The 18,369-nt window shown below is 34.0% G+C and overlaps 3 long non-coding RNA genes across 3 annotated transcripts; 2 read left to right on the forward strand and 1 right to left on the reverse strand.

The window, feature by feature from the left end:
* Positions 1-591: 591 nt before the first annotated feature.
* Positions 592-1,082, reverse strand: LOC112089972. The gene is made up of 3 exons (XR_002901335.1): positions 967-1,082; positions 814-898; positions 592-728 (listed from the first exon to the last, which is right to left on the reverse strand). It is a non-coding gene; the product is annotated as an uncharacterized LOC112089972 (long non-coding RNA).
* Positions 1,083-15,505: 14,423 nt separating this feature from the next.
* LOC112089955 lies at positions 15,506-17,192 on the forward strand. Its single transcript, XR_002901319.1, has 4 exons — positions 15,506-15,638; positions 15,958-16,466; positions 16,818-16,886; positions 17,097-17,192. It is a non-coding gene; the product is annotated as an uncharacterized LOC112089955 (long non-coding RNA).
* Positions 17,193-17,348: 156 nt separating this feature from the next.
* Positions 17,349-17,985, forward strand: LOC112089956. The gene is made up of 3 exons (XR_002901320.1): positions 17,349-17,428; positions 17,533-17,603; positions 17,772-17,985. It is a non-coding gene; the product is annotated as an uncharacterized LOC112089956 (long non-coding RNA).
* Positions 17,986-18,369: the final 384 nt, after the last annotated feature.

Genomic DNA, 18,369 nt, shown 5'->3' on the forward strand with positions numbered 1-18,369 from the left:
CATTGCTTTTTCGTTTCGAGGATGGTGTCTTCACATAATCATAGTCATCTTTAATCATGAGTGGAGCCTATAAGTAACAGAAATTTAATTAAATAACCGGTATATATTATAAAAAGTATGATTATTGATCTGATATATAGAAGAATACCAACCTCTGTAGTGAGAGATGTCACAATGTTTTCTTCGTGTTTAGCTTGAATAGTGTTCTGTGACACGACACCAATTGTTTTACTAATAAGAGAAATAGGTTATAAGTTCAACACATAATAGTATGATCTTATGTTCATGACCTGAGAAACAGAAATTTCTGAAAACTCCTTCACCAGGTCACTTTGTGTGACGATCTTCATAACCTTGTAAGTGGCATAAAAGGTCTGTTGGGATACTTCTCTCTCATTGCATCCATATCATGGGGAATAACCTTTTTTGAACAGGTTTTACAGGACATGTAATACCAACCAAACTCGGGGTCAATTGACATGATTGTAGCCGTCGTAACACATTTTCCAACCTGGTAGGAAAAATATCAGATTTCATTATAGGATATTTTAAAATGATAAAAAAACAATTACAAACAATTCTATAGTATTTAACCTCAGATGCAGCTATTATCTCACTTATAGTCCTTCGAGACTATGCAAGAAAAAATCATCACGAACAGAGACAGAATTGACGATTGTCAGCTGATTGGATGTGTGTAGGATAAGGTAACACCATCAGCAGGTAGCCTACATAAAGGTTAATAAGGAAACGAATGTATTATTTATGCAATGTTATATAACACGATTTAGAATTTAGGGTTTATTGCAATACTTTTCTTTGAACGCGAAAACCTCAAGGATTTCTGGATTAGTTAAAACGGTTGAACAATTGTAACAATTGCCAACACTCCAAACACCTGGATGATTTATAAACACAGTTAGTATATGAAAACCATTTGAATATCATATGCTTTTAGGATGTTACCTTGGTAAAGCCTTAGCTTTGAAAACCGCAAGACAACAACAAAAAACAGCTTCGGTTGTATTAGTTGCCAAACTCTCCAGATTTGAAGCATAAGGTCCCCATAGCACACAGTTTAGGCGAACATTTCTACAAATGTTTAAAATATAAGGATAAGGTTGTACTAATGAAATCTAAAGTATATAAACATAGATCTTACTCAGCGTCTCTGATTTCCATGGTAAGTCTTTTTGTCTGCTTCTTGTTAACATTGAGGATTTTGACCTCCCCAATACAAACAATCTGACCAACAACATCTGAAATTAAACATATTATAATAATTAGTATGATCATCAGTATAAAGTTGTTACAACTCAATACCTATTAATAAAGCCGGATTGAGTTTGCCGTCGTGAATGTCTGAGAATTTCACGAATGTTAATCCAATAATATTAGGATCAATATCCTCGGCTAGTCGTACAGATGTTGTGCTTGCGAATTGGATCTTGTAGACATGAGGAGTCGTACAAAACTTTCCACCATTGTGTGCAACCTAGAAGTTAGTAATGATCTTACTTAACCCTTCCTCCAACATGTTTTCGTGTTTTTTGATGTACTCTTTCTTCAGAGAAACATGCATAGTTTGGTTCTGCAACATACATAAGAATAAAAAACATAATTAATACATGAAAGTTCGAATATAATATAAAAAGCATTTACAGGAAGCATGTTTGAATGTAAATTTACATACCCTATCATCTACAACCACCATTTCCAAGGTCTCGACACCATTCAGATACTGTTTCCACACCTTCAAGATCCGTACATGGACTCTCCACTGGGTTTTGAAAGGCTTAAAGGAGTAAAGGTTTGTTATAGCAGCCATTGTTTTTTGTAGATATAAATTTTGCTTAATATATGAAATGACTACAGGAACAATCCTGTATTTAAGAGACTATTTTAGGGCTTCGGTACTGTATTTTTAGTTTGAGGGAATAGAAAGAAAATATTATCAACAATAATTTTATAAAGATATATGGTAAGCGCGAATATAGATGGCGGAATGTATAATTTAAAACTTGCAGTGCAAGCGCAATAAATTCAAAATTTTGTTACTATCTTTGTAGTTCTGATTTTAATTTTAAGAATTCGGAATATATTTTAAGAATATGTGAATTTGTTATGGATAGAGAAGAAGTAAATTGATTTGTTTTTAGATATATGCAAGATATAGACGGGATAGTGATCATTACTTTAGATATATATATATGGTTAGCGCTGATATAGGAGATAGTGGGTAATTAAGAACGGAAAATATTGCATATACAGAATTTTAAAATGAAATATGAAAACATGGAGGGAACTTCTTAACTTTTGAAAACATTCCAAGAACAATTTAAATATTCGTATTTTTAATAATGTATTCGTGTTTAGCTTGAATATTTCATGTAGTAAAGTTCTGATCCTTGATTGTTCCTGCAAAAAAAAAAGAAGATGAAGATCATTCAGTGTCAATGAAGAGAAGAAACAAAGAAGAAGAAGAAGTATTATGTCGAGAAGAAGAAATCGAAGAAGGAGAAAGAAAAGTCAAGAGGCAAAGTCAACTAAAGAAGAAGATGGGCTTACTGAGTACAGTGGGCCTACGAAGAATAAAGGGGCTTCGGTTTCACCAGGCCCAGAAGAAAGAGTCTTGTTAAGAAGTCTGCAAAAGAGGCAAGTAGAAACTGCAAGAGTGGTTAGAGTCTAAGTAGTCGTAGTAGTTAAGTGTAATGATCAATATAGTGTGGCTTGTGTAAGGGAGTCTAAGTTCTAGAGTTAAGGTGTTAGAACAGTAAGGAAAAGAAAGTAGTAGTTGGCGACAACTCTATATGTATGAGAGAAGAAGAAGAATGTAAGAGTGTAAGAAAAATGTATGAAAAATTAGATAAATGAGAATGAGTGTTAAAGAAAAACAAGTTGTCAAAAGAAAGAAAACAAACCTGTGAGATCAAAAGAGAGAATCACAACATGGTATCAGAGCTCTAGTTGTTCTCGGAACCTGTTGAAGAAGGCACAAGAAAGAAGAAATCAAAAGGGAGAAGAGAAAGTGAAGATCAAAGATGTCGATCAACCTACAATCATCTCAAACGGTTGCCGTATTTAATGGACAGAACTATGAGTTCTGGGCAGCAAGGATGCGGACAACTCTGATGAACAAGGAGTTATGGGAGGTTGTCAAGGAAGGACCTCCAGATCCACTATCAAAAGCACTTGAAACACCAGGAGGAGATAAGTCAAAAGAAGCTGCAAACCTGCGGATGCTCAAAGCTAAGGACACAGCTGCACTCCAAATCATTCAATATGCCGTAGCTGATGTCATCTTTGACAAAATTCTTTCTGCAACAACAGCAAAACAGGCTTGGGATCTCCTGGAACATTCCTATCAAGGTAATGCAAAAGTGAAAATGGTTAGGTTACAATCATTAAGAAGAGAGTTTGAGAACTTGAAAATGAAAGAAGGAGAAAAAGTGAAGGCATATTCTGATAGGATACAAGCTGTAGCAAATCAAATGAGAGCTCTAGGTGGAGATAGATCAAACTTTGATTTGGTAGTTATAATGTTAGCATATATGCCTAAGAGCTATGCAGGCTTATCCTCTCTGATGGAAGAAACCAAGGATCTCAACACAGTTACTTACGCAGAGCTGGTAGGATCCCTAGAAGCACATGAAAAGAAAATTTTCCCTGATGATGAAGAAGAAGCAGAAGAAGCTTTTCTTGCAAGATTCAGAAACCCAAATGTAGAGGACAAGAGTAATGGAGTATCCGGACAAATGAGCTACAAAAGAAAAAGATGGTGCGGGTTCTGTAAAAGGGACAATCACAATGAAGATGTGTGTTACTTCAAGAATGGAAGAAACGGGCCAGAATTGAACAGAAACAAAGACACAAGAAGTTGTTATAACTGTGGCAAGCTTGGTCATTTTGCAAGAGACTGCAGAAACAAGAGGTCTGAACAAGCACAAGCAACTCAAGAAGAAAAAGAAGAAGAGGAAGAGTACCATATGTTTTCTTCAAGACAAGAAGATCAAAAACCTGTTGAAGAAAACATTTGGCTCATTGATAGTGGTTGCACAAACCACATGACCCCAAATGAGAAGCTGTTCACGATACTTGACACAAGTTTCAAAGTTCCAATTCAAGTTGGTGATGGAACGACACTGATGACCAAAGGAAGAGGAGACATTGAAGTCATGACAAAGAAGGGCAAGAGAATCATTGGAAATGTTTTTCTAGTCCCTAAAATTGCTAAGAATCTTCTAAGTGTTTCTCAGATGATTGCAAATGGATATGCAGTTACCTTTAAGCAAAGAAGCTGCATCATCCATGATAAATTTGGGAGAAAGATAGCTGAACTGGAAATAGCAAAGAAGAGTTTTCATCTTCATTTGCCCTTGAGTGAAGGAATAGCAAATGCAGTGTCAAAGGAAGAGGCTGAATCTAGTTATCAAGGAGCTGGATATGCTGAAGTCAGAAACCCAGAAGAGTTTAAACCATGGAAGAGCGTGCAGTATCATAAGAAGAAACTGATGATCAATGTTGAGAATCAAAGCAACATCAAGTCAGACAAGAGAGAATCAGAAGTTAAGAATGTCAAGGAAGTGGTTCAAGGAACCAAACTGAACCGGATAGTGATCAAAAGTGATACAAATCAACAAAAAGAAGATTTATCTTTGAAGGAGAAAGAGCAGAAGCTGATTGACGAGATGATCGGCCGAAACGCAAAGAGAGCTCAGAGAAGCATCAAAGTAAACAAAGAGGAGACCCAAGAGAGAATTAAGAGGACCCAAGAGGAAAATAACAGAGAGTTCAAGTGTCAGAACACAGAGACATCGGACAAAAATGAAGCAAGTCTTAAATTGAAGCAGGAAATTCAAAGCCAAAGCCGAAGGGAGGTAAGAGAATTACCTGTTAGAGAGGAACCCAGAAGCGCTAAGAAGGATGGAGGGAGCAGAGACTCCTCAGCTAAGAACCTGCAGAAAGAGGAGAAGCAGAAATCAATTAAACTCAAAGAGAAAATGGTTCAAGAGGGAGCTGAGAATTATAAAGGAGAAGAGGAAGCTGAACCAACAAAAATTCAGAGCAAGAAGGAGATCGAGAAATCATGCTTACCCAGGAGCTATGCAAACGTCTTGATGAGTGCTCCTCAACCGAATAAAGGAACAAGCAGAGAAGAATCAAAGGGATCAAAATTCAAAACCCTAAATTGGAATCGGGAACCAATCAAGGCTCAAGAGGGAGTGTTGAGTTCTGATCCTTGATTGTTCCTGCAAAAAAAAAAGAAGATGAAGATCATTCAGTGTCAATGAAGAGAAGAAACAAAGAAGAAGAAGAAGTATTATGTCGAGAAGAAGAAATCGAAGAAGGAGAAAGAAAAGTCAAGAGGCAAAGTCAACTAAAGAAGAAGATGGGCTTACTTAGTACAGTGGGCCTACGAAGAATAAAGGGGCTTCGGTTTCACCAGGCCCAGAAGAAAGAGTCTTGTTAAGAAGTCTGCAAAAGAGTCAAGTAGAAACTGCAAGAGTGGTTAGAGTCTAAGTAGTCGTAGTAGTTAAGTGTAATGTCAATATAGTGTGGCTTGTGTAAGGGAGTCTAAGTTCTAGAGTTAAGGTGTTAGAACAGTAAGGAAAAGAAAGTAGTAGTTGGCGACAACTCTATATGTATGAGAGAAGAAGAAGAATGTAAGAGTGTAAGAAAAATGTATGAAAAATTAGATAAATGAGAATGAGTGTTAAAGAAAAACAAGTTGTCAAAAGAAAGAAAACAAACCTGTGAGATCAAAAGAGAGAATCACAACAAATATAATGTATTTCCCTCATTTCATGTAGTATATATTTAAGTACATAATAATAGTTATCAAATAAAATAATATACATTTGTAAGCACAAATCCGTAAAATATATAATTTAATAATTATAAATTAAGTTTTTAGCAATTGTAAAAATATATATAATCAGTTCACGATAATAAAATAGAGTACTCGTTTTTTTATTAACTACCAATGCAATATTGTTAAGGCTTTATGTATTGTTGGAGACAAATAAGGAAGGCAATAAAAATTCAGAACGTATTACCTAACACATTTTTCAATTGGAAATAAATGAATTAATAATTTCTGCAAATGCCAACTTTAATTGTGGTGCTGTCAAATGTACTTTTGTGCTTCCTTTTTAATATATACTTTAGATATTTTTCCGAATATTTAGAATTTATGAATTTATAATTTTCTGAAATATTTGATTAAATAATAAAACTATTATTCAGATTTAGTTAATTCAATAAAATGAGATTATTAAAAAATGTCAATATAATTAAATAGCAGCAATATATTTTTTTGAAAAAAGATTAACAAAATCAAATCAGTTTGTTTATTATGATGGTGCATTTTATTAAAATCACATAAATAAGTTAATACCAAACTAGATTTTAAACCTGTGCGTCCGCACGAGAATGTTTTATTTTTTACTTCTAATATAAGTTGCATTTATTTTTTTGTTTAGATATAATTTGTTTTTTTTTATTTATTTTTTTAAATCAAAAAATTGTTATCATATTTTAATTTTAAACAGTAAAATTTGTATATTAGTAAAATAAGAGTATTCATTAATTAAGTATACATTGATCTAATGTTAATTATAAATTTTTTTATTATGTGAATTTTGATTTACACATAAATAATTTATATATCTATGAATTTACTAATCCATCCGTTTAGTTGTTTTAATTTATTTTCAATATCTTACATGTTTTGACAAACTAATCCGTATAATACTATAACTATAAATATCTAACCCTATAAATATGTACTAATATAGAATATTTGGACCAATTGATTATGAAAAAATATAATAAGATATTTATTTACTATTTGTGCTTTTAAAAAAATGTATATATATATAAACTGACTAACCTGTTAGTTAATTGTATCAAATCATCATAATATCTTACATGTTTTAATAAATTAACTCATGGACCTTAAATATATATATATATATATATATATAACTCTAATCAACTCGATCATATTATTGTATAATATAAATATTTATTAATTTCAAATATTTGATATTTTAGACCGATTGATTATGATAATACAATAAAATATTTATTTACTATGCATTTTTATAAAAATATTATTTAAATTTAAAATTTTAAATTAAATCTAACCTGTATTTCAGAAATTCTAAAGTATTAAAATAATTATCTAAATTTTCGTAATAAAATTTAATTATAATGTTTTTTTGAATTTTTTGATTTATATTAAATTAATTGCAAATTTTTGTAATTAAATTTAATTAAATTTCCAATAATTTGAAATTTAAATTAAAGATGACCTAGATTTTAGGAAACCTACAAATATCTAAATTCATAACTAATTTTCGGAAATTAAATATAAAAATAAAAAAAAATATCATAAAAAAAAGTGCTTCAGTTTTAATATAATCGATTTATTTAAGTTGAATATATGTTAATGTTGAAAGAATTAAATAAGAATTACCCACAAAGTAAAATTATGATCTTAATATAAAATTAGTTGCAATATTCACGATTTTGAAAATATAATGTAATAAGATAATGTAATAACTTGGAACAGAAAATATATGCATTACGTGATCAGTAATTTTGAATGTTACCATTTCTGTTTTTTAATTAAAACCACTTTACTTATTCTCTTCATCAAATCATGAATTTAATATATTGATACCGAATATCACTCAATTTATTTCAATAATAAACAAATCTTACTAACTAGCCGTATATGGGAAGATAATAAATTTTAGTTAGATAGCTTCCCTAAATCATTTCAAAATACAATAAATTCAAAATTTTATATATGGAAAATCATTGATATTTTGAAGATCTTTCCTAAACTAACAATCCACCCATTCCGACTAACCTAATGTACAAGATATGCTAATATTCGTTCCTACCTCCAAGTCTTTTTTTAAATTTAAAAATCTTAACAAACTTCGGCTAATTTTACGCCTTAAGCTGACTCATCTTCAATCTTATATATATCTTGCGAACGTTTATTATAAACCAAATCGGAAAATTGAAATTCTAAGATCATTTTGTTGTTTAGGCGAGTATTCATTAGTTACTTCCTCTCTAAAGCTTAAAAAACGTTTTCTTGATTATTATTATTATTTTGCAATAGAGCCTCTGTTGGGAATGTCCCGAAATCATCTGTATTTCTCTAGTTAAGGTCGTAACATCAAGGTTTGACAATCATATAATATTATAAGGTTATAAGTTTTTGCTAGAAACCGCTTATAATCTATAGATTATGAATCTGTTGCTAATGTTATACGATCTTACAGGGTCACACACCTAAAAAAACTCGATCGATAATATGTTGGGTTTGAGAATAATATAAATTATATAAGATATAACATATAGTTTATATATATATATGTGAGATAAAGGAATAATATATGTCTGCTATATATATGATGGCACACACGTGATGAGCAAAAGATTAACTTTATGTAACCGACTCTTATTAAAAGAGTTTGGCCTTTGGCCCATTAAATGTTAATGAGTTAGGTCAACATGATTTCATTATATAAAGATATAATGAGATGTTTAATCAGTGCAGCCTCTCACGTTTAAAAATCCTAAATATTATACAGAGACAAATAGTTTGTAAAGCATTGAGATCTGATTTATATGGTACTAGCATCCCGTCTTGATCTAGTTTGTGTGCTTGTGGATACTGGTAGAGGCACGATGTTTGGAGTACCATACAACATTATTTTCTGTTCATCTTTCCGCTACATGTATACTTTAAATCTGATGACTTAGATTCAATTTAGTATTTGCTTGAGATCTTAGAAATTGAATTCATAATTAGTTTTATTAATCGTTATAAACCAGTATGAATTCCAACAAGTGGTATCAGAGCATTTAATATTGATTTTGAATCTAGTTTAACATGTAAATATGATATATATCATAGTTGCGATGAGTTAAAGATCTTAATTTACAAAGTTTGTTTGTTGAAATTCAACCTGAAAACTCTGGCAAAAGTTACGTTATAATTTGATTATAATGAGCTGCTATCCATAATTTGTATTGTATGTTTGATCGAAATCTAGTGTTTATCGTAAGCAAACATAATTGATGAAAAGCTCGTAATCACTTTTGCTTGTTCTTGTAGTTGTGCATATAATAATTGTCAAATCGTGCATACCTAATTTAAAAGGCCAGATCGTATTATTGTAATACGTAATTGTCTGAGTGCAAAATTAATATAATATGCATGTGCAACTAGTAAGACTAATCGAATCATACCTTGGTTTAGTCGGTTAGTACGATTGACTTGGTTTATTCGGTTTTGATCTTTTAATTAATTAGAATTCTACTTTAATTAAATTCTAAAATTAAATTAAGATTAATTCATAATTAATTATTTTAATTAGATTAAAATTAGATTAATTATTTATAATCCAATTAAATACATATAAGATATGTATTAGTTATATTTAATTATTTATATTAATATAGATTTTATTATAAATAAAATTGGATTAAAATTAATTTCTCAATTAATATCAAGTATTTGATACTTATCCAATCTTTCAACTATCAAGACTTGTTTCGTTGTCTGACGGGCTTGCCAAGCAAGGCATGTACAACTACATAAGTGAGATAGATGGTAATGGTTACCATATGAAATAAGATTAATTTACTTGACTAAGTTATCAAAACGGTTTTGGACTTGGAGGCATAGGTTGGATAAGACATAAGATGTCGTCTAACAACCAAGAGTTATATAGGATATAACTAGCAAAGGTGTTGCTTACCTAAATAACTAGACATTCGGGCGATGAGCCAAAGCTCACTTGAATTCTAGTGATATATTGATCTTGGATCATTATATTCATTTTTGAGGAAAATTTTTTTTTTGAATATAATGTGAGTTTTCTTAATTGTTGAGATTTCTCAAATACCTGAACATCACATTAGCATTTCCTATTCTTTTGATCCAGCTATGTCGAACCCTCACAGCTCATTTTCGCTGCGATCTGTCATTGAGAAGGACAAGCTGAATGGATCGAACTTCCTCGAATGGTATCGAAATCTGAGAATTGTTCTCCAACAGGAGAAAAAGGAATACGTCTTGGAGAAGAGTCTTCCTCCTGAAAAACCTAAGTCCAATGCTTCACATGCAGAGAGGAATACATATGAGAAGCATGCCAGTGATATGGTCGATGTGTGTTGTCTCATGTTGGCTACCATGAACTCATTGCAACATAGTTTTAGCATATGAGGATGAATATGAAGGGCAGTACCTAGAAGATGAAGACTATCGTCTGTTCATAGAAGGAGGCAATCCAAACAAAATGGTGGAATTAGGAGCACCAATCTCCAGGGAAAGACTCATTTAATTCAACAAGTTTGTGAAATCGATCCCTCTTTACACAGGTTTCGATGATATATGGCATCTTGGTTGTTTGCAAGTTTTCTTTAGGTAGAGCAAAGAGACAAAGGAGGATATCCGAACCTATTTTGGGAGGGCCAGACGTTTGACTTTTCCCAGAACATCACCTGATGCTGCAATCTATTCAATCCACCTTCAAAGACCTGAAGACTGCAGCCACTACACCAACAAAATCAGCAAAGAAAAGCTCGACGAATTCAATGATGTAGTCCGAAATTTGCCTGAAGGAATCACCTTTGCTAGAGCTTGCAAGGACTTCATGATAGGCCATTACATCTGTGAGAGCAAGGAATCAATCCCTGAGATAGAAGACTTGTTCAATCATGCCTGAAGAGGTAAACCTGTTCGAACACTTCACAAAATCTAAGGTGTAGGTCAGTTTCTTATCTCTTGTTCTATTAGAGGAGAAATGTTTAAAAACGTCTTTGTGATTCTGGAGCTTGTCTTAACATGATGTCCAAGGCAATTGCTTTGAGACTTGGTATTAAAAACCTGCGCAGGACTAGAGCAAAGATTAGTCTAGCTGATGATTTCAATGTAACACCTCAAGGAATAGCTCATGAAATTCCTTTGAGAATAGGAGATTGCATAGTGCTTGTCGACTTCTACATTGTCGAAACGAGAGACGCAACATATCCAGTGATTCTCGAATGGTCTTTTCTAGCAACTTCTAGAGCTATAACGGACTGGCCAAACCGGAGGATTTCATTTGCTAATATCGACAAAGATGTCTTCACAGAAGCTGTCCCATACAACAGCAAAACAGGAAAACGTTCTGCAACAGAAGAGTTTGAAGAAGAATTTTGGAGCGACGAAGAACCTACTAAGAAAAGCAAGGAGATGTCGAAAAAGACTTGTCTCAGGACAAGGTCCTCTTCATTGGACTAAGCCACGTCCAACACCAAAAGTCGAACTAAACGACTTAAAACATAAGCGCTTAATGGGAGGCAACCCATTTAGGTATTGTTTTCTTTAGGATTTTTCTTTCTTTTTCTTTTGATCTTTTTCTTTTTCTTAGTTTCAGGTGTTTCTTATAAAACAAAAAGCCAAAAAAATAAAAAAAACCCGAAAAAACCAAAAAAAAGGATGGTCCCTGACTACTCGGCCCAGCAGGAACCGAGGAGAAGCAGGAACATGCCGCAAGATAAGCCCCCGCGGTCGCAGGTGTTCTGACCGCAGGAAACGTATGGTCGACCACGGCCGCGTCTTCCTGACCGCGGCCGCGTCTTCCTGACCGCGGCCGAGCACCGGTTTGCCACGGTCGCGTGGCTCCTGACCGCGGCAAATGGTCGTTGAGATCAAACCCGACCCAAAACCACTCACTTCACCTCATTCCACCTCACCAATCCCCACTCCACCTCATTCATCACCCTCCACCACCTTCATCACCACCTATCACCTTCCCAAACCTCTTCGAATGAATCCAGTTCATTTCCACCAGCATCCCAGATCCAGGTAAGTTCTCTTTGGCCTTACCAATTCGATTATATATGCATTTTTCTCATCCAATCTCGACTTGTTTCACACTGAGGACAGTGTGATTTAAGTCTGGGGGAGGATTTCATCCCTTTCTAACCACTTTTCTTTCATGAGTCTTGCATTATCTATACTTTTTGCATTTTCCTTAAAGTTTTTCAAAACCGGTTTTCAAAACAAAATACGTTTTAAAAGGGAATGGTGAACATGAATGAATGATAGTTGACTGTGTGCTCTTAGACTGTTCCTAGTGACGTGCTCATTCATGATTTAGGATTAGACTAGGCGGTATCTAAGCACATTTGAAACGAAGTACCTCAGAGGAATTTGAATGATTTCGATTTAGATGAAGGGATACACTAGCTCTGTTTTATTTGGACTTAATTTGGACTTAACTTTCTCATTGAAGCATTAGACCAGGGAAACGAATCATACATTCAGGACTCCTTTATCTTTTTACCACTCTATGTTGATCCTGAATGGCTAGTTCATCTTTAGCTAGTTCTCCACCTTAACCAATCCTCTTTCAAACCACATGCACTCTTGTTTTCTATTGTCTTATATGCAGATAAGTGCAAAAACGTTGGAGAGAAAGAGGAACAACGCAGTTTTCAGTCACCAAGGACAGAGACCTGCGATTTGCCGGAAAAGTTCCGGAAAGATTCAACACAAGAGGAAGCTCAGTTTGCCTTAGAAAAAACTCAAATTTTGGTACAATCTCGTCCTCTAGTCTCTCTCTCTTTAAAAGGCATTTCCTACTAAAAAAAAAAAATCCGAAAATAAGAAAAGAAAGGAAATAAAAGCCTTGGAGAGTCTAGAGAGATCGAATTTTAAGTCCCAAGTCAACTGGAGTTCGGTTTTATGGAGTTTTAGAGATCATTTTCTGATTCCCGGAAAGAATCTAAGTCTGGGGGAATAGTTGTTTACAACAAAGGAGGAAGGATTATGTAACAACATTTGGCAAGAAGAAGTGACTGAAAATTGTGGTCATCAACATGTCCTTATCTCTCTTGCGGTTTTGCATATTATCTTGCATCCTCCAGATCTTCAGGTAACCCGAAACACTTTAACTCCACCATTTAAACTGCCCTTTAATGCCAAACGCCGTCTACCCTGGATGATGTCTTTAATGAGAACTCACTATCGAACTTAATGAATGTAGAGAGCTAGTTGACTGGAATCAAGATTTAGATTGATTAAGTTTTGCATGACGGAAAAAGTGGACTAGTATCTCTTGTGTATTGGTGAGAATTTTCTAGACTAAGTTGTGGATTGATGCACTATCTTTGGTCCTAGTTTAGGAGTTCATGTCTCTGAGATTTGTGCATCCCCTATTTTTGTTTTCACTTAACCAGTTTAGGCTTTTGCTTTGTTTGAGGACAAACAAAGGTTTAACTCTGGGGGAGTTGATAACACTGTATTTTGACCACTTTTATGGATCGTTTTGAAATACTTTTTCTATGTTTTTAATTGCTTTTAAGTACTTTTATTACGTTTTTCTAGTATTTGTAGTTCCAAGACTCTTTTCAGGAAACTTAGGGAAAAGCTTAACAAAATGGATAGAAAACCAGATTTCAGCTCAGAGTCAAACCGTCAGAAGTTCACCCCTGATTGAAGTCCTTCTCACCGTCTGATCCAGCTCAAATTTGGAGACCTTAAAGATGGAAGTATCAGCTTTCCAGTGCACTTTACAGCTTGGCAATCCAACGGTTCAATCAAAAGATACGCGAAGAGCAAGATATCCTGTAAACCAGCCGGCAAGCACTTCCACCCGCGGCCAAACACTCATTCCCCACGGTCAGAAGCATCCCGACCGCGGCAAACCACTCATTCCCCACGGTCAGAGCACTCCCGACCGCGGCCATCAACCTCCGAGCCCAAAAAGCCCATTTCTGAAGCCCACATTTGGAGAAACCCTAAGTGACGTCCAGAGAGGTCTTGAGCACTATAAATACATGTTTTAGGAACCCTAATCGATAATCTGAGACAAGAGAACCGAATTATTTACTTCATACTTTTATTGTATTTGCTTTAGCTTTTAGGGAGAGAGAGATTTGTTCTCTTGAACCCTTGTTCTTTCTTTTTCAATTTCGGTTTCTATTCTACTTCTTAATATTATGTCTTTGATTTCATTCATTATGTCTGAGGAGTTTTATTGTTGGGATTAAGGGATTTTCGATGGGGATTTATATGTTCAATGAGGATTCCATGAGCTTTTGAGCCGAATCTTAGAACTTTTTCTTCTGAATTCGTTTTTACTGCATGAGAGTAGCGTCATGAACTACAATCTGATCCAGATGCTTGGTGACACGAAAGTGTTCATCAGGTATCAGATCTAGTTTGGGAGAGCAAAACAAACATAGGAGTGGAAACCTACCTATGGGCGATTTGTGAATTAGGACGAGTCTTAAACATAATGCATCTCTTCTCTTCCAGGGCCAGAGTGGAAACCTACTGATCAGGGTTGAGAGAGATAATTGTCTATGATCACGACAGTGACGTATTCATACGTCCGTGACTCCAGTTCGAAAAGTTTAAGCTAAGATCTTATCAAATTTACTCTTTAGCAATGTTTTGAATCATTCGTACCCTTGAGAAAACTTCCCTGAACCCCAGCGCTTTCTTTCTTATAGATTTACACCGATTTTCATTCAAGCTTTAGTCTAGTTTATTTACCCTTTCAATCGATTTTCATTTAAGCAATTAGGTTAGCCGTTTTTCTCGTTTTCACCCGTTTTCGTTAAGTTTAGTTATTAGGTCATTTTAATCACCGTATTGTCTCTTTAGGATTCGTTTTTACATTTTAAACACACCACCAAAACCCTCACAAAACTCGCCTAGTTCTAGACTTCCTTACTTTATATTTCTTTCGAAGGCTTTCGCAGGAAAGATCCTCCTTCCCAGTGGATTCGATCCCTAAGCACTACAATCGATCAGCTGGGCACTTGCGGCTATTGATTTCATTTAGGGTAAAACTTGACAACCCACGACACACACCACATCAGTGCTCAAACGAGGTGAATGTCAGTCGTTTGTTTCATCAGTATAAATCGGAGTTCGATAAACATGATCTAGCTTAATAAGGATGACACAGTTTCTTGCCTTATGCTCAGATCGAGATATAGAGACAAAGGGATTATAGGAATAAATGATTCCAATACAAGTGGGAGATTGTTGGGAATGTCCCGAAACATCTGTACTTCTCTAGTTAAAGTCGTAACGTCAAGGTTTGACAATCGTATAATATTAGATGGTTATAATGTTTTGCTAGAAGCCGCTTATAATCTACAGATTATGAATCTGTTGCTAATATTATACGATCTTACAGGGTCACACACCTAAGCAAACTAAATCGATAATATGTTGGGTTTGAGAATAATATAAGTTATATAAGATATAACATGTAGTTCATATATATATATATATGTGTGTGAGATAAAGGAATAATATATGTATGCTAGATAAAGGCACACACGTGATGAGCAAAAGATTAGCCTTACGTAACCGACTCTTATTAAAAGAGTTTGGCCTTTGGCCCATTAAACGTTAATGAGTTTGGTCAACATGATTTCATTATATAAGGATAAAATGAGATGTTTAATCAGTGCAGTCTCTCACGTTAAAAAACCCTAAATATAATACAGAGACAAATAGTTTGTCAAGCATTGAGATCTGATCTATACGGCACTAGCATCCCGTCCTGATCTAGTTTGTGTGCGTGTGGATACCGGTAGAGGTACGACGTTTGGAGTGTTATACAATCTTATTTTCTGTTCATCTTTCCGCTGCAGGTATACTTTAAATCTGATGACTTAGATTCAATTTACTATTTGCTTGAGATCTTGGAAATTGAATTCATAGTTAGTTTTATAAATCCCTATAAACCGTATGAATTCCAACAGCCTCAACCAAGTTGATCTCTTCCTCAGTACTTGCCGTAATGTGTGTGAGTGTTTTGATTGAATGATTGGTTTCTTTATTGAAACATTTACTTTAGATATAATTTGTAATGTTGAGTTTCAGCCTGCAGGTCCAATATCGTTCTGTTTTTGCAGGTAGGTTGGCAACATCGATATGCTGGTCACAGAGGTTTCGAATGGTTGAATTGTGTGAATCCTCCGAAATCAACAACCAAAATTGTTTCCTTTTGGATTATCGCTGGTCCCCTATTTTCTTATTCTCATTCTTTGTGTCGCAAGGAAAGGGAGAATGAAATTGGCGAACGAAGATGTCTACATTGATGCTACTCCACAGAAGATATATATAGAGAGCCCTATTTAATATTTGAGCCTGCCGAATGTATTTTTTCATGAGTATATAGTTTGATGTTTGGGGATGTTTCATGGTAAATTTGAAAGTTATGGTAATTTGGTGGTAATTCTCCCTCTATTTACAGGCACGTAGAGCACACATAACAAGTGGCGTTTTAGAATGCTTGGCTTTGTCCCATGTAGAGGCGCAATTGCAATAATCTATTAAAAATATTTTCGGGAAGCAATAACTTGGCAAAATGAGAAACTATTGCTTTGGAACTCATTTTTTTATCAAGATTTCTTTGAAAAAGGTTAGTATTGTTATAGATCTTAAACCACTGCTTTGTGTTTTATGATTTCATTACAATACTTTCATACAAACTGTATAATTTATTTACATGTTTTATAGTAAATGGTATCACTTCGTCAATTGAGACCTTTTCCAAACCTTGAAGAAATTTTAAATCAAGCAGTTTCTTTTGCATAGGTTACTTGATCATTGTAGGAGACAAAAAAATAGACATGAAGAACAGAAGTGAATTACTATCCGCGATGTCATTTGGTCACACGTACCAATTTAATTTTCTTGAAGATAGTTTAGTTTCTTCTGTGAGTTTCATTAGTGTTTTCTGTATATTGATCATGTCTCATTGATTTTGTAGTGCCAGCCACAGGCGGGGAACTCAGCCATAGAAACTGAGTATAATAATCATTGAAGTTTCTTGAGACTGGTATAGTTCTGATTTTAGTTTGGCGTCTACAAGTCTACATTTTTTTGGAATGTGTTTATGGTGTTTTGAAAGATATAGAGATATATGTATATAAATAGATTATTATACGAATTATATATATAGATATGACAGTCATATTTGTTTATGATCAAACTCTGATTTATCAACTGTTTAAGTTTAATTATGCTCTTCTATCTTTAATGTTGACAGTTAAAGGTTGTCAAATGTAGCATTGTAGTGGCTAACTAGCTTGACCCTTCTGATCTTGCTAACAAAAAAAAGACCAAATGAAGGAGAAACCGCTGCTTCTAAGAGATCAAGATCCATATGAACTTGATGTGGTATGAAAAATTATCTGCAATAACTCCAGCTATTTAGAATGATGATGTACATATTCTTACCGTAATTTATATTGATTACTCTACATGTGAACGTATAACCATCAATGGTTATTTTTGATCAGGCAGAGTCATTTACAAATGAGATATCAACAGATGCTGTTAAAGCTGGTCCTGTAAGAGATGCATCGCTACAAAATTAAGGTAATTCATGAATTGAAGTATGAAATCTGAGTCATATTATAAGACCATCACTTACGGATATGTTTTGTTTTTGTTGGGATGTGAGTTTTTTTTTTCTTTCTAAGAATTGGGATGTGTTCTGTATTGTGCTGAAACTTTGGAAGAATAATTGTCACTTACGGACGGATTTGTTCAGGTAATCTCTTTCAGAATTCAAACCTGAAACTTTTTAATATATTTCTTAAGTTGTTTCTAATATCTTCAGTTAAGATTTCAAAGTCATCGTTTGAATTTATACTTTTCATACAGGGGCTACGAAAAACTGTTTTGTGTTAAGATTGACAAGAAGGTAACATGATTTCAGGTAAATGGAGAACGCAGAAGAATTGGCCATGAAGAATGATTGGATTTGTCCCAACTGCACCGGGGCATAATAATCTGCAAAAACTTAAATAATTGCTAGAAAACTAAAATCGAAAGTCTGATAGATGTGAATGCCATGTCAATCACATCCTCTTTTTGTTAGAATAATCTCAAACCAGTTATTAATGTTTCTAAGTACTACCCTTTTTGAAAGACTCCATTACTTTCTTTGTATGTTAATTTTGAAATCCTGATGTATTCATGGCAATCAAAGTATGAAATCTGTATTCCTTTTGTGAAGAGAGGCTCTGTTATGATATTATTTTCTTCCTTCTTACTGGAATTTTTGAAGAGAGACTCTATATGATGGTCACATTTTTATAAATTGATTTTTTTTAAAAGTATATGAAAATCTTAAGGTAATTTAATTTTCAGAACTAAATCAGCTCCAGATCAAAAAGAACAATGATTACAGCTAATTTTGATTCTTATATGGCATTGTTAATAAACAAAAAGTTGGTAAAATTGAAAGTTGTACTATTTTCAAGCACAAGTACTATTGCAAAGGAAACTATTCTATACGAATATAATAGAATAAC

This window comes from Eutrema salsugineum, unplaced genomic scaffold, assembly GCF_000478725.1.
Source record: "Eutrema salsugineum unplaced genomic scaffold, Eutsalg1_0 scaffold_11, whole genome shotgun sequence".
NCBI classification, from domain to species: Eukaryota; Viridiplantae; Streptophyta; class Magnoliopsida; order Brassicales; family Brassicaceae; genus Eutrema; species Eutrema salsugineum.